Below are 16,837 nucleotides of genomic sequence, written 5' to 3' on the forward strand. Positions count from 1 at the left end.
TGTGTCCGTAAGGTCGCGGGGATTACATCGAAATAAGCCAACTTGTTTTGCCGCTTGACGTCAAGCTGTGCAAATCTCACGTCACAGCAGGTTACGCCGTGGGCCCAGATTGTTTGATAGGTTCAGCAACTCCACCTTTACACGCTGTCACTTTCTAACACTGTCATGTGACACACACACACACATACACATACACATTTGAACCCAATACACGCACACACAGACACACCTGCTCCTGTCAGCGGGGTCATGGGGTTCTTAATGAAAAGTAGATTATACCTGTAGACTGGGATCCCCATAAGAACACAGGTGGGACTGTTTGTGAACAGCAACAACAACAACAACAACATGCATGTCATTAACCATGGCTATTATGCTTACCCTACCATGAAGGCTATCCTGCAGGTATTTCTGTTAATAACTGCTCTCCTTCTGATTAAACCCCTGATTTCTGATCTTCTTAGAAGTTAGGCTTGTGTGATGCTGTTCAGAACTGCTGTGTACAATGTCTGGCTGAGGTTCAATCTTCAAAGATCAACATGGCATTGAAATCCGTGCCTATTTGAGGTAACATTTGCGTTTGTGTCTCTTTGCGTGCTTCACTGTGGTGAGTTATGGACTAAGAAGCCAGTGGCAGTCTTTCCAGGAACCAGATGCAATGAGTCCTGCAATCACACCTGGAATCAGGACGGTTGACGATTGGCGATTGTGGAGTGCCAAATAATGATTGGCGCCAGTCAACACTGCCTCTGTAAGGCTGCCAGCCCCCCAAACCCAGCTGAAGTTAGTTTCGTGTTTCCTTTGAAAGCATAGAGGAATATTGTTTGTCCTCCACAGGTGGGACTAACAGGTCGCACCCATCCGTCATCTTCTTGGGGGGTCTGGAGCCACTGAGGGCAAGGCAGTAATACCTCAATTAAAAGGTACCACAAACACATTCACACCCTGGTGCAATTTAGTATAGCTAATGCAACTGCCATGGATGAAACCTCTTGGGTTCTTCCTCATGCTCTTTTTGGGCTAGAGCTTTTCCTACCACTGGTGTCCTCAGCTTGCTCATTAAAGCTCTGGACTTCAATTCTTGGAAAGCTGTTTTTGCTATGTGACCACTGTTCAGAACTGGCCACTTCTCTAGAATCCCCTGTAACTATAGGTTCACCTTGCTAGCGTACCCTGGATCTTTTGGGGTATTAGGCCCCTCTCAACCTTTAAGTGACACTAATGTGTGTTAAATCCTCAGCAAAACCAATGTACCAGTGTAACACCTGCTACCATGGCCACTCATATGTCACTGTGATTGATGTGTAGAGAATTGTCCACCATCTCAATAAGATTTGGTCAGTTAAGGTACTATGGTCAAATTCAAGGGTATATAAGAATAGTTTATCCAGCTTTGTTATGATAGAGCACCATCCATCTTTCCAGAGAACACAGTTCCACTGCTCCATAGCTCAATGCTTTGTGGGGGCTTTATAGCCCTCTAGCCCACACCTGGCATTAGGCATGGGTTCATGTTTATCTGCTCCAGAGAGTCCTAGAGTAGCTGAATGCATTCACTAGAAGGGGTGTCCACAAACATTTGGACATGCTTAAATAAAGTAAATAATAAATAACAAGGCATTCTGAATACAAGATTCTTATGATCTCCAACCCTAACTTCTATGAAGCCACTTTCAGGTCAGACTGTCTTCGTGTTAGTATTTATAAACAGCAGTGGAGACGTGTACATTCATTCTTCTAAATAATGCTAATGGAAAAGTCAGCTATGGTTCAGATCATAGTTTGAATGTGTTGTACGGTGTATGTTTGAACTGCAAGTCTGTACAAATGCTAGTATAAATGTATTGCTTTCTAAATACTGGGGACTTTATTAGCACTGAGAAAAATAGAAACATCATAAGGAAATGATCAATACTGTGTTGGGTATGTAAGCATGTAAATGAGGATGATGTGTTTAATGACAAATTAATCAGTTGCCTAATGACCATGCTTTCTACCATGCATACGGCTAATTTCCCATAAAGAAAATAATGCATGAACCAGTTCTTGGAAAGAAACCATTTCTCCTTGTAAAGTCAATGAGTCAGTCATCTGAGTCCATCTGCGTTACGGTCCTCTGCTAATGTAAGACTGGTCAGCCTGACCGCATTACAATATGAGCTGAGACAGTCTTACTCTTGCAACCTTCGTGCCTGGACTGAATCCAATTAACCAAAGTTATATGTTGCTTTTTGTTAAGGTGACTCCAATAGACTCCCTTTCTGACCGATAAACTATCTGACATGCTGATGTACACTTAAAACAATAGCAATAGCAATAGCAGCCGCCCTGCAGCCTGATTTGTATCTGTACGTTTTTCTGTTGCTCATAATACAGAATGTCATGCAGTGTGAAAAATCACACTACTATGAACACTATACTTATACTGGCTAGGGCTTCTGTAAGCCTCAGTTCATGGCAGGGACTCCCCAAGATGTTGAAAACCATTCTTAAAGACTCAGGCCCATGCATCTTGCAATCCCAGCAGAATTGTCAGGTAGACTTCTTTGCTTCTTCTGTCTGTGAGGAGTTTGTTCTCTCTGTGTTCTCTTTGTGTCAGAGCAGGTTTCCTCCAGGTTCTCCGGATTCCTCCTGCTTCCTGAAAATACACACGGTAGGTGAATTGGCCATGCTAAATTGCACGTATGTGTGAGTGAATGGCTGTGTGTGTGGTACTCTGCAATAGACCGCTGCCCTATCCAAGGCCTATTCCTGCTTTGCGTCCAATGTTTCCAGGTAGGCTCTGGAGACATCAAAGCAGCAGATAAGGAGAAGGATGAATGGTGATTTTGTTGGCGTTACAGCCTCTGAATGCATTAAAGTGTTATCCACAAACATTTGGACATATAGTGCTGTTGCTTAAATTTAAATTTAATCATAAATAACAAAACATCCTATTCAAAAATTAATAGTCCAGTTACAGGTCAGCCTTTCTTCACTCTATAAGCAAGGATGATGAATTACATGTTTATTGTCTAGAATAGCGTGATAGCAAAAATATGAATAAAATACACATGGTAGGTAACTTGGCCATGCTAAATTGGCCCTAGGTGCAAGTTAATGGGTGTGTGTGGCAATGCACTGGTGCCCTATCCAGGGAGTATTCCTGCCTTTTGCCCATTGATGGCTCCGGAACCCACTGCGACTATGACCAGGAAGCAGCGGATAAGATGGATGGATGGGTATATACAAATATATATATATATATAAATATATATATATATTCTATTTATTAATTTATTTTTTATTAATTATTTTTTTACATAGAGTACCAACAAAAAACACTAACAAAAAACAACTAAAACAAATAAATAACTTAAATACTGTGCATTTAATATATTGTATGTTCCTATTATTAATAATATACTTCAATCCACTTTGTTACCACATAAAGTATCTAAAGTGAAGATTACACTGATTACACTCAGGTTGTACAGGATTTATTGGTTACATACTGTACATCCCTGCCACCTCATGACAGTTTACTGCACTTGGCCAAAACCACATAGTGACATAAGGTTTACATTTGTAAAGTGTTGCCATATGACCACTGTGCAGCACCATGGTGCGATATTGCCAGATTGCTCTCTGATATCATCAGTAATCCTGGAGTCATAATGATGTCACAAGCTAGAGGGGCCAACGTGGAGCCAGGAGCTTAACGATAACGGAAAACTAGCGTCAGGTTTGCCAATTCAGGGCTTGAATATTTGCCATTTTAATAAGGCTTTGGGGGTGGTGGATGATTAGAAAGTGATTAAAAAGAAAAAAGATTAGGACAAAAAAATATCGAACAAATGCCCAGGAATATTAAGTTCCTCCTCTCTTTCTTTATTAAACATTATGTTTGATGTCTTTCCTCTGGTGCTGATCACAGCCCATTGGTCTGTGATGTCTCTCTCTCTCTCTCTGACAGAAGCCCTCTGACATACATACTATTAAACCTGTCTTTCATGTGCTTCTCCCTGTCGGCTGCTGTTTATGCTGAGGGGGATCTTTATAGAGACGTAACACACTTCAGCAGTGCTGGTTCTGTTTTTATCTTCACTGCTTTAAAACCCACAGCTGTGAAGGAAAATCCTTTCAAATAATCTGGTTGAGGGGACCTTCTTCTGCACCCCTCAAGCTGACCGGACGGCGTTGATACCCTTGTGCTGCATCCATTCTAAATGCCAGTCTGCATCATGGAAAATTCTGCACGCTGCCGGGGAAGTTTTCTCCAGTGGGATGGTGGGACAGCTGGGCTAATTGTCTCCTACTATGATTATGACAAGGCCAATCTGTCAATAAATAATGATGGCGTGGGAGATTTTAAAGCTACAGTCCATAGTTTTCAGGGCCAAATTACAGTCTATGCATGATACATCACATAGTAAGAATATTTGAAGCCAATTCATGGATGAATCTGAAAAGACAACAGCCTAATTGCTTATATTTTACAATATGGAAATGTTCTTAAATTAATGTCATATATATATTTCTAATTTTACGCCATTTCTTACGTAAATTGGAAATTTATGTAGGCCAACATTAGAAGGGTGAAGACTACCACGTCTCGGAGGAAAGTGCAGCTCCCCAGCTCTGCTAACAGCCAACAGACACTTGTGTTGAGTAACATCACACTAGGAGTGATGTGAGAAGGAAATGCCAATTGCACTCTCTCTGACTGCTGCTGATGGCAAGTAGCATGACCCGGAATTAGAACCAGCAATCCTCGGATCATAGTGGGAGTGCTTTTATCCACTCCGAGCCCTTTCCTTTAAAGGTGGCATTGAATGTATTTTCTTTAGCACAGTATTTTAAATTGTTTTCTGATGTCTACCCAGATGCAGTTAAACACTCCCATTACCAACCCTGTTATTTGGCTTTAGATTGAAACAAGTTGTTTTCCTTTTTTGGTGGGCTTATAAATAATTTGATGAGCTCTGGCACCACACCTTCTTACACAGAATCAATATATATTTAAAACTAGAATATCATATATAATAATTTCTATAGAATATCATTGTGTTTAGCATTGTAACAAAATATTGGAATTATGTTTTGTCATTTTTCCTGCCCGTAGTTCTTATTGGATAGGACTGTTATCCTGTAGGCTGGTTTGCTGGAATTGCATAGAAACCTGCTAGCTTCCCATACTTTTGCTTCCTTGCCCACTGCTGTTGACATCTGAATGAACTGAATTCCCTTATCTGGAATACAGCTAGGCTAGAGTTAGCTTTTTAGCCGTTAAAAACCTGCCATTGACTTCAAATGTAACAAAAGCACCATATTCTCAGGACCTGAAGTACCTGCTGCATGTTACTTCACTGCCATCTTGGACTAGGCTTCTATTATTGTATAATTTTGGGGGGTGTAAATATGAAAACAAAACAAAGACTTTTAAAGACTTTTTTTCAAATAGTTTGGGGGTTTGTCATTGGTCTGTTTCACAGCCCTTGTTTGTTTATGCTGTTTGCATTTCAATAAGCAGACAACAGAGTTTGAGGTTCATGGTATTTGACTTCCATGTACCGAACTCTCATTATCCATAACTATGCTGATGAATTTCAGTACTATAGCTCCTTTAATGAAACACATTTGGTGGCAAGAACATGCATGTCTGTAACTGTAGCCACTGCACTCACTGCATGTTTAATAGACTTGTTTCAGCCTATCGGATGTTTAATGACCCTAATTAGATTTCTGGACAGAATCAATTGGAATAGACAGTACTGGCAAGTTTCCCACTGTATCTATAACTAGAAACACAACTGCTTCTAAAGTGCATGTATGCTGAGTATAGACCATTTCACAATTTCCATGGCAACAAAGCCCTCAGTTTAATAGTAACCCGGGGATATGTGTTTGGAGTCTTTATCAAATTGTAATGTGCTGTTTTTAGACTGAAAAAGGACACATGTGCATATGCAGTGCTGCCAAGCATTTCTTTTTTATTTAATTAACTGAAATGCTCACAAGAAGACTTATTAACACCGATATAAGCTGCTCAAATGTTGATTTCATGTCTACATTTGTGCTGCGTCGTTCATAATGAATTGCTTTCATTAGTTACATAAAGGTCCTCTTGTGGACCTCATGGATGCACAGAGCTGAGTTTTATAATAACAAAGTAATTCCCCAATCTATTTGAAGTCAAATTGGGCTCATGCTTCCGCTGCAAGGGTTTCTCTCCGGCCTCTGGTTTGGCAAAGGCAGACATGGCCTCTGCAAGCTATATAAGCAAAGGACAATATAAATGACACTCATTACCACAACCAGTGGCACATGTCAGGGGCCTGGAGGGAAGCTGAAGCCCCGCATCAGACAGAGAGCGATTCAGACCCCTCCACCGGCACGGAGCCCAGACAGGCCAAATATAAAGCCATTAATTCACACCTGAGAGAGGCAATAGTGGCCATTAATGTTGACTCACCTTCTTAGTCACATAGGGGTCAGCCCCAAATGATCAAATGCGCTCGTGTCCGCAGACCGCCTGCGGATTTGAACTGACAGGATCACAACATAACAAGTCTGGCCAATCAGTGACAGTGAGTCCTGGTACAACTAATGAGAGTTTTAATTAACCTTAATGACTGACTGATTAATAAAGCTGATTAGTTCAATTTCCCATTGATAGCCACAACTCACACAAATAATAGTGTTACATGTTGACAACTTGACAGCTTTAATGAGGGCCTCGTCCACATATTCTTGTACCCAGTCATCTTGACAGCGAGTCACAGGAATGGCGCTCTAATTCAGTTCCTTATTGGCATGCAGGAACTTCTCATTAGAAGTGCAGTGTTCCAGTGCTCGTGTTATGTTAACGTTTTATTTATTTAATTAATTATTAATTCATCTAAATCTTATGTTCTGTCAGTGTCTTTTTCTCTCATTTTTTTGTAAGTAATTAGTGTCTAAAAATGAACAAACGTGCAGACGGAGTCCATGCTTCAGTATCATCGTTTCTAGCAGCTTAAATTTGATTCGTCTTTACATTTCCTATGCCGTTTACCACAACCACTGATTACATAACGTATGCAGCCCACCCAAGCTGAGATCATAGAGCTGAAGGGTCCAGATGGATTCGGAATGGGTCCCTGTTCTGCTTTGTCTGTACCCCTGCGAGGCTGTGGGTGTGTTATGAAGTCTCCTCTAGCATGGTCTCTAAAAAGGGTTCTCAAGGGTGTCACGGCTAAATTGAGCTGTCAAGTTGTTGCCCTACTCAAAAGAATGAGTCACGAAGTAACCTGGGTATGTGATGCAAATTCTCTGAACAATTCTGAGTTGAAAATCTTTATTGGATCGGTTACGTCTGTCTCCTCGGCCCTCAGCCCTGCAGACCAATGAGATTACGTGATCATAGCTTAAGAAGTTCATTTTTTAATTGCGGCCCTTTTTTAGTGTGGTCTTATTTAGTGCTTGAAGGGGGAAAAAACTGCTGGTACTCCCCTTATTCACATAATGGTGTGTGTTTCAGTGCCAGTATCAGCAAATCAACTGAAAACCAGTTACAATTGCAAAACTATTCATTTTACCATATCATCACTGTCATGAGCTCCAAAATGCTCCATGAGCTCCAAAAAGCTCCAAAATGGCAACCTTTTTGGAGAAGGAAAAAGTTTGTGAAAATGAGATAAAAATAGACTTTTGCTACAGCAGAAACATTACTTGCCTTGTACTTGACTTCTTAAGAGATCAGGCCTTACACTGAAATGTGTGACTGCTGAAATCTGTGACCGTAGAGGGCGCTGTTCTGTGATAGTTGTTCACATGCCACTTACGTGATCCCTATTCCAAATCCGTCTGTACTCTCCAATTGCTAGATATTTTTTTATTGAAATGTAACAGGATGGTAAGTCACATGACAAGGTTTGCTTGCGGTCACATCATCTTGGATAAAATATTCTTCCACCAGCTTTGGATAAGCTGTGGGTGTATTCACACATCTGTGCAGCTTAAAGTAACTGAATGCATTTATTAGAAGGGGTGTCCACAAACAATTGGACATGATTTCCATAGTTTAAGTGGGGGGCGCGGAGAAATTTTTGAGGACCTGAGAAACTTTGGCAAAGGTCAGATCATTAAGGCCCCACGACAGGGTTGGAGCATCTCTGAAATGAGTAACACACTTTACAGCTGTTGCACATTAAAATACAACCCCCACATTTAACCCATCCCTGGCAGTGAACACACCCTCACACTAGCGAACCGGCCAGAGAGAACACACACTAAGATCGGTCGGCTGTCACTTCAGCACCTAAGAAGCCAATGGGGCTTAAGTGCTTTGCTCAAGGGCACCTCAGCCATGAATGCTGAGGGAGGAGAACATGCTGTTTCCATACACCCCCACCATCACTTCCTGCAGGTCCAGGGGATCAAACCTGTGAGTTTTTGGTCTCAAGCCTGCTTCTCTAGAAGTCCCAAGCACATCTCTTAAAATTAGTGGGGTGCTGCCAGTCAGCAGTAGTGAGGACCTATCACAGTGGTTTGTAGACGGACAATCCACCAACAGGCAGAACTTGGGTGTTGGGTGCCAAAGGCTTATTCATATGCAAGAGCAGTGAAGACTGGTCCACCCTGTCTGGTCTGAGCCGTCTGAAAAGCTGCTGTGGCAGAAGCATATTACTGCATGGTGTACAGTACATTTCTAGGAGTGAGCTATTAAACCCTTCAGACGCCTGATTTCCATCATCACCGGTGTGAACATTTCTGACTGGAGCATTCAGACCGTACCATTCTGAAAGACTTTGTTTACGTCTGAGCTCTTAACCATGTAATATAAGTGTAATTAAAGCCAATTGAATTGAATTTAATTTTATTTAATTTCATATAATAAAACATTAAAAATGAATGCCTCCTGAAATTCCTAGAAATATGTGTGTCCAATGCAATAGATGCCATTTCAGGCCCCATATCCCTCTGAAAACGGTAATTCTCAATCACAGCTCCTCCATTGCGTTCCCTACAGCAGGCATTAAAAGTGAATGCATGTGTTGTGTTATCCTCAGGCTTGGTCAAATCTCTTTGAAGACATCACATAAACAAATTCTCTGTCTCGGTGGGGGGAGAAAAAAATCAATAAACACCACATCCCGTCAAATCTTCTTTCCATGACAAATGCTGCTTGATCAGTTCAGATGTACATATAGATAGACAAATGTAAATAGATGTAGTATCATCCTTCTTTTGTTGCATCTGTACATATTATTTAATTACTTATTTAGACAGGACTGTCTATTGAAACTGGAGTTGTAGTTAAAAGTGGAAAGTTCCCACTATCTAATACTGTATATGTCAGTCTTGACAATACTGATACCAATGCTAATACATAAACATGTAGAAAATGTAGAAATTGGCAACTTAGCATCATCCCATTCAAAACTTAGCCCAAGCTGCCTGGCGTCTGACTATGGCAAATATTTCAGGTTCCTAGTGAACTTTGACAGCAGTGGAGGGTTCGGATGAGCAAGTGGAGGGGGTGTTGACACTGTTCATTTTTTATGCTTATAGACTCAATGAAGAAAGGCTTATTACACACTAAGGCATACTATTCAGTAACTACAGGGACTTCTGTACAAACTGAAATACGGGACTATTGTTTGATAATAGAAGCGGGCCATAAGCTTTAAATGGGTTAATATACTACACACGGTACCGGCTATTTCAGGGGGGCTATATGAGTGACTGTAACTGACACAACTGTTCTAAATACATTTAGGGGGGTTCACTGATTTCCATTTTAAAGAACTTGTACCGAACCGTGTTGTGTTGTAAACTGAACTATGGCCCCTAGTATTTAAAGAACATTAGAACTCAGTGAACAAAATATGTACATTAGCAGCATAGCTCAGCAACACCTAAACACTCCTAAACTTATAAATATACTATATCATAAATACAATATATCATCAATATATTGATTTAAAACATTGACTGAATCTAAACACTCAGTTCAACATTTTCTTTAATCACTTATCTGCCGATATCGATGTGATTCTGATATATTTGTGTGTATTAATTACATCATGTCTTAAATCAAATAAACACTAATTGCACAGTTTCCACAAAAGCTTTGAAATCTGCAGATGAAAGATGACGTTGAACAATAACTGAGTGGTCAAACTGATGCTCTGCCAAGTTCTGTACCACAGCAGAATCAGGGTCCCCCTCATGTCATTTTCTGACCCGCACTTCTAGTGGATTTTCCAGTGGCAGCCTAAATCACATAGTTTAATTTTACAGCCCTTGCGTCGGTGTAAAGGAGCTGAAAGCCCCTGTGGTACTGTGTGAAGTTCAATTTTAGCTCTGCACGTAAGCTGAGCCACACAGACACATCAGACAGACACCCTTTTCCCTCTGTATATAGGTCATTTAGTATGGGCGCTAATCAGAATGGAACAGCTGTGGGAAACTCCAATATATACATTTATAAGTACATCATACAAGGTTTACTAGACTGTTATATCCTAGCTATAACACATTAGGCTGCTGTATATATGATATGATATTAGATTTCATTCATATTAAAAATGGCCAGATAATAATGTATTGGACACATCTACATTTACACCTCTTTTGCTGTTGCAGAGCACATAATCAGCAGAATGGTGAATTCTATAAGTACATAAACTCCCCATACGCTCGACTGTTCTGTGTAATTAATGAGGTTCGTAGTCAGCCTAGTTACTTGAACTAATAATAGTTTTGAAAAGTAAGAACAGCTACACCCTCAAAAGCAGAGGTGTCAAAAAAGGCAGCAGTGTGGAGTGCAGAGTGTTCAAACCCTGTGTCCACTCACTGTCCACTCTATTAGACACCCCTACCTAGTCGGTCCACTTTGTAAATGTAAAGGCAAAGACAGAAGCTGTGTTGGTAATTCTATAGTCATTCTCTAGTCCTTCATCAGTGCTTACAGGACGCTGCCCACAGGCCACTGTTGGCTGAACATTTCTGGTTGGTGGACTGTTCTCAGTCCAACGGTGACACTGAGGTGTTTAAAAACTCCACCAGCATTGCTGTGTCTGATCCATGTCCAAGTGCAACACAGAATGACCCACCACCCAAATAACACCTGCTCTGTGGTGGTCCTGTGGGGTACTGAGCATTGAAGAACAGGGTAAAAGGAGGCTAAGAAAGTAAGCAGAGAAACAGATGGACTACAGTCTGGAATTATAGAACTACAAAGAGCTCCTGTGTGGGAAGTGGAGCTGATATATTGGGTCAAGGTCTTTCAAAACCAGGGGTGGCCATAAAATTTTATATATATATATATATATATATATATATATATATATATATATATATATATATATATATATATATAATGTTACATATATGTAAATGTGTAAAAAAGGTGGCTTCCTTGTGCCATTCCAGGATGTAAACCTGGAACCATTTAGGAAGCTTTATTTTTAAGAGTGTGTGATCGGAATTCAGATTGTCCACTGGGCTAAATTCCACAACCGTTCTTAAATGTTCTATTCATGTTTCCATGGATACAATCAATGGTCTGATGTAAAGACACTTACACAACTCCTGAACCCGGTTAGATGTGGTCTTCTCTCTCTCTGTGTGTAGCTATTTCTTCGCTCATTCCTTCTTTCTTGCCCTATTTTTATCACAGATGATGAGGGGTGAACAGTGAAAGCCCCTCTGACATAGTCTAGAAGTAGTTACCCAGCTTCCCCAGTGGTGCAGCTAGCCTACTTTATCTAATACAGGTCAATACTGTACAGCTCCCTCACTAGCAAAGCAGTGTGGCCTCTTAAAGGGCTTTCATAACACACACATACAGACAAAACAGTGAGCATGACCTATAGCAAATGACACATTTCCTTTTTTATATTTCAATCACGGGTGTGACTTTTGCTACAAGGATAGGCCAGACTACGCCATGTTTATGGCATCTATATACAGTAGAAAAGAAAAAGCTTTACACAGGAAGATAAGCAAGACCTTATACCTCACAGGAATACACAGGTTCACTTTATTCTTCTACTAGGGAAGCCTGACAGATCTTGTTTAGTTTAAAAATATTGCTTTACTATTACATATTTCAGTGTGGTTAGCAAATAAACGATTTACAAAATTAGGAAATTCACTTCCACATGAGATTGGGTACATACACTACGTGTCCAAATGTTTATAGACACCCCTACTGATGAATGCATTCAGCTACTTTAACAACATCCATTGCTGACACATATGGGCAAATTTGGGTACATATGGGCACACACACACACAGCTTATCCAGTCCCTGTAGAGAAGCACTACCAATAGAATAGGACTCTCTGGGGCAGATAAACATCAACCTATTAGCACCTATTAGCTAGTGGGGTATAAACACCCAGCATGTAATTGTGTTCTCTGGAATGATGGTGGCCCATTCAGTACTTCTGGGATGAGTTGGGGTGGTGATTATCCACCATCCTGACCTCATGAATGCTCTTGTCACTGAAAGCAATCAGGTCAGCAGAATGGTACAAACTCTCATATGCATATGTGGTTCGGCTCACAACAATGCTTCAAAATCTGGTAGAAAGCCTTTCCTGGACAGTAGAGACAGTTACTGCAACAAAAATAGTCAGAAGTGTTAATTTTGTATCAAATTTACATATGCAGTAGATAATACGTCTATTCTTAAGTCACACCCTTTTGGTGAGAATTAAAGGCTGAGTAGGTAGTTAAGACTTTCTAGACTCTTTCACAGATAAACTTTACTAGGTCACATCCTAATAACCTAATTTCACCAAATATTTCAAATGCTGTATGTTTAGTTGGTGTAGGCCTACTGGAAATTCTGCAGCACATATGCTTTTAAACTGCGAAAAAACCCTGAATTAATCCTGATTTAAGCAAATGAACGACTCATGATCTGCCAAGAGAGCTCACCTCTGATATCACCTCTGCATTGGCAGGAGGTTTGATAGGAATGTCAAAGTGACATTACACGAGTTCACAAGTTCACAGTGAAACAGCATTGCCTAAGCCTCAGGACAACTGCTTTGCTCTTGGCACAGATTCCCACAGTGCACAGCCAGAGACCTGGGTATCATGTACTGCTGTGCTCTGCTATCACTCAACTTTCCAACTCACTGTAATATTAATGGTTGTGTGCGTTTTAAACAAGGATCTCTTTTACCATTAAATATAAAGGTGCTTTAAATGGTTCTTTCAGCGAGACCATAGAGGAACCACTTTTGGTTCCATAAAGAAACATGCCACTGTCACCAAAGTGTGTATCTGCAAAATGGCAACTTTACAGGAGTAGGAAAAAGTGTACTTAACTTTCAATGGAAGTCAATGTGAAAAGATTTTATTCTAAGTGATTCTGGCGCATTTCTATTGGTCCATTCTATTGGTCCATTTATCACAACATTTCAAAACAGTGTAAAAAAACAACTTCCAGATTCAATTTATGTTAATTTAAATAGATATGGAGATACAAGCCTTTTGTCTGACAGTGCCAATATTTAAATGTACACTATATGTCCAAATATTTGTGGACACCCCTTCTAATGAATACCTTCAGCTACTTTATGATGCACACATACAGCTTGTCTAGTGCCTGTAGAAAAAAATACTGCCAATGGAATAGGACTCTCTGGAGCAGAGAAACATGAACCTATTGGCTCCATGCCTATTGGTATGTAATGGGGCACTAGAGGTGTATAAAGCCCCCCAGGTTTGAGCTGTGGAGCAGTGGAAATGTGTTCTTTGGAATGATGAATGAGAAACAAACAAACTGGCTTGGACATCCAATCAGTAACAGGTGGCATTTGTGCATGTTTTTTTTTTACTTATATATATTTTAAAATATGCCTTTTTAAATATATTGACTAATCAGCTGAGTATATCTGTGTATATCTGTTCCACGTCTAAGGTGTACAACATACTTATAATATCATAATAAAATAATCATAATATAGCATATGTAATATAATCATAGTAGTGATGGTAAGAGTAATGAGAGTAATGATGTTTACTGGTGGTAATAATAGTGGCAGATGGCAAAAAGGTCCAGGTTTTAACAGTAAGTCATTAGGCAGGTAGCAGTGGCAGGAGGGTGGGCAGCTGGTCTGACACGGGTGGTAGGGGAGCCTGGTGGTCAGTCTGGTGGTTGGCAGCTGGTCTACACAGGTAAAGAGGACCCCAGAGGTCAGTCTTTTAACAGGTCAGACTGGATGAGGCCATTACTCTGAGAAGGTAGAGAGATAGAATTAGTTCTGAACGGATTTATTGAGCAGAAAATGTTGTGCAGTCTCAGTTTATGGAGAGCAGAGAATAAAACAAACAAGCTGACGTATCATTCAGCAAATGTGTATTATGACGCTATAAAATACAATGATTCTGTTGGTGTGTTTTATGTATGTGTATTTCTTTTAGTAGTACAGCCATGCAGATGTAGCGATTACACATGAAGTTTAAAACTCCTTTAAGGAACCATCCTTTGAAAGGTTCTAGAGAAAGGAGGCCCTTATTAAATTGCTCCAAAGAACACCTTTGGCTGCTTTATTCTTACAAGTCGAAAGAACTCCCATGGATCTTTGGCTCACATTTCCTTGTGAATTTGAGTAGGTTAGCAAATGATCAAGGTTTTTGCGTGACAACGACGATATACGCATAACATCTTCCACAGATTGTGCTTCAAGCCTGTGAAAACATTCCTCTTTCCCTTCTAAGGCAGCTAATCCTGTCGTAGCACTCCTGTCCAAATCTCCAGCAGTGTGTTCAGATACCTGCCACTGCCCTGCCAGCTCCCCTCCAAATACCCCCATCCACAGCGCCAGATGTTTCTATATGCGGCGCCATCCAATCAGAGGCCGAGGGAGGCTTTTTTTTTTCTCTCCTTGCACAACTTGATCCACCAGGTGGCATTGGCAGATTTGAATAAATGTGTCTTGAGTGCGTGTGTGCGTGCTTCATTACATAACCACCCCAATTCCCTCAAACAGGTCATTTTATGCACCAAAAAAAGTCATTTATGTCACAACAATGTCTAATTATTCAGTTAATCTGTGGCTTATTTGTTAATATGACTGGTGGCGTGATTGTAAGGGAGGAATTAGAAAGCTTTTTTTCTCATGCACACTGGCTCCCACTCCTCCCGCGCAGTGTGCCCAAATGCAGAGAGAGAGAGAGAGAGAGAGAGAGAGGAAGAGGAAGAGATGGAGAGATGGAGAGAGAGAGAGAAAAAGAGAGAGAGAGACAGATATATCTCCTCCCACCCGTGCATGTATGACCCTGCACATCTTAAAGCGGCGAGTCAGCCCCCACACACTCGCACACATGAGCAATTTTAACATCCACGGGTCAGAGTCTCTCCCAATAACGCACGCATTCTGCTGTGTGAGGGAGTCATGGCGCTTATCACGAAATGGATGCAAGGTTGGGCTGGGAGCGTGGAGATCAAAGAGAGAATGAAAGAGGTCCACACTCGCAAAAATGCAGCTGTATGTAGGCAGGAAGAGAGAGAAAGAGGAGAGAGGGAGGGAGAGAGAGAGAAATAGAGAGAATGAGAAATAGAGGGAAAGATAAACACGCTCCTGTTGATGCAGGCCGGCAGGCTTTGGGGAATTACGCTAGGCTAGGCCTTCACCTACAGTATCGTAGGTATACACACAAGAGTTCTTTGGAGCAATGCCATAAAAAGAACTACTTTTGGTTCCCTAAAGAATGGATGCACTACTTCAATGTGTATCAATCTCTGTGTGCCATATCTGTAAAGTACAGGTGATTACAATGGACTTTTTGCTTGTACTTACTTAACAAAAAAAAATTCCTGTTCATCAAGTGACCATGGCAGTGATCAGTGCATTGGTCACTCCTGACCATTGCACTGTAGTGTTCTTGCATGTGTCTTCAGTAACATTTAATCGAAATGTTGGGCATGTTAATGAGTTACTGCAGGTAAATGACCACTCCTCAGCGCCTGTTTGGGTGCCAAATTTGAGACACTACATTAAATATAATAAAAAATCTTAGAGTTAGAGCTATGGCTTCTAAGACAAACAGTTTTTGCAGATGTTTCCTTCCAATTTACTCAATTTCTAGAAGCTCCATAAGGGAGAAAAGCAGCATGAACGAATCTGTGTTTTTTTTTTTCAATTAATTTTGCAAATGTACATTTGTAAATAGCAAAATGTAGATATGGCAAAATAGTGGCACCAGTGGACGGAAGCTTTTTGCTTAAATCATAAAATATGTACGAAGTGTTACAAACTTATTGTTATTATTGTTAATATTATTATTAACACTTTTAATCGTCTATGAAAAAATGTGATGATTGTAGATTTTTTTGTAGTAACATCACTCTTAAACAGTGCGGCAGTATATGACACATCCAAATGATGGAACTGGGCTGAAGTGCTGTGCATCATGCATACAGTGAAAAAAACTGGCAATTCCTGTTAACATACAGGGAATCTGTTGCTGTGTTTGAGCTATATTTAGTTCTTTATTCTATTATATTTATTTATTTTTTTATATATATGTCATATCTGGCCATAGTAATTGACCACATAGATGCAGCAGAACTTAGCTACAATCTAGCAAATAGTCTCAAAAGGACCATCCATTGGAAGGTTCTTAAGAAAGATGGTCCTTATGGAATTACTCTACAAAAATGTTCTTTAGAAAGATAGTCATTATGGAATTGCTCCACAGAGAGGTTCTTGAGAAAAGAGGTTCTAATGGAATTGCTCTAAGGAACCTCTTTGGCTGCTTTATTCCTAAAATTCGACAGAGCTCCCATAGATCTTTGGCTCAGATTTCATTGTGAATTTGAGTGGGTTACCAAATGATGGAATTAAAG

Source organism: Salminus brasiliensis, chromosome 19 (genome assembly GCF_030463535.1).
Source record: "Salminus brasiliensis chromosome 19, fSalBra1.hap2, whole genome shotgun sequence".
Lineage (NCBI taxonomy): Eukaryota > Metazoa > Chordata > Actinopteri > Characiformes > Bryconidae > Salminus > Salminus brasiliensis.